The sequence below is a fragment of the Otolemur garnettii genome, unplaced genomic scaffold (assembly GCF_000181295.1).
Source record: "Otolemur garnettii isolate 467f Iridium unplaced genomic scaffold, OtoGar3 scaffold00230, whole genome shotgun sequence".
In the NCBI taxonomy this organism is placed as follows: Eukaryota; Metazoa; Chordata; class Mammalia; order Primates; family Galagidae; genus Otolemur; species Otolemur garnettii.
Window position 1 is genome coordinate 600,931 of NW_003852625.1, and position 1,108 is coordinate 602,038.

The following is a 1,108-nucleotide window of genomic DNA, read 5'->3' on the forward strand; positions in this document are numbered from 1 at the left end:
TTGAGAAACAAAAAAATCCACTCAGACAGAAATAAATGAAACCCTCCCAGCAACATTGATAAGCAGATCATGTTGAAATTTGTACAGGTGAAGGATGCTGGTGTTGACTGTGTTTCTTGGAAGTGAAATAATGGACCATAACACATTCAGTCCCAAAACTTTTGTAGTGACCTACATACCCTTCATACTGCCAGTGGCGACTGCAGTCTTGCCTTTCTTTCTCTTTGGGGTAACTTTGGATTATGGGGAGCATCTTTTGCATCCTCTTTGAGGACCCCTCTTACATCCATGGTTAAGCCATAAAGGGCTTATTGGTTTTGTTTCAGAGTCATATTGAAATAGGTATATCTTTGAAAAAAAAAGAGAGAGAGAGAGAAAAGGGACAGAATAATGTCATGGCCATCTTGAAAAACTCCCTTAACAAGCTTAGGAGGCAGAGATCAGACTTTGAACAAAACTTGAAAATTATAAAAAAAAAATTGTGTCTTTCAGGGTGTGCAAGTTACTTATATAAATACTTATAGGCAAGAAATAACTTTGGCTTAGGCAGGTAAATCCTAGAAAAGTTTGCTAAAAGAGGATGAATGAACTCTCAACATTCAAATATAATCCCAAAGAATGACTTCTCCTGTAAGGTATTTGGTATTGATGGAATATTTAGAATAGTCAACATTCATAATAATTAATAACCATATGAAGGTTCAATACTGACAGAAAGCAAATAAAAACTAGATGACAGTTCAAATTCTTTTTCAGTAATTATGCTTAATGCTTCTACGAAGCTTTCTGCTCACAAACCTCAGAGAAGGCAAGTAGACCTTCCATTTGATCCGGTAATATTTTATTACTAGGTAACTACCCAGAAGAAAAAATATTTTACCATATAGACATTTCTACTGGAATGTTTATTGTACAGCTCAATTCACAATAACCAGGATATGGAATAAACTCAAGTGCCCACCAACACATGAATGGATTAATCAACTGTGGCATATGTATATCGTAGAATCCTATTCAGCCATAAAAAACATGGTGACTTTACATCTTTTGTATTAACCTGGATGGGATTGAAGAACATTTTCCTTAAGAAAGTATCACAAGAATGGAA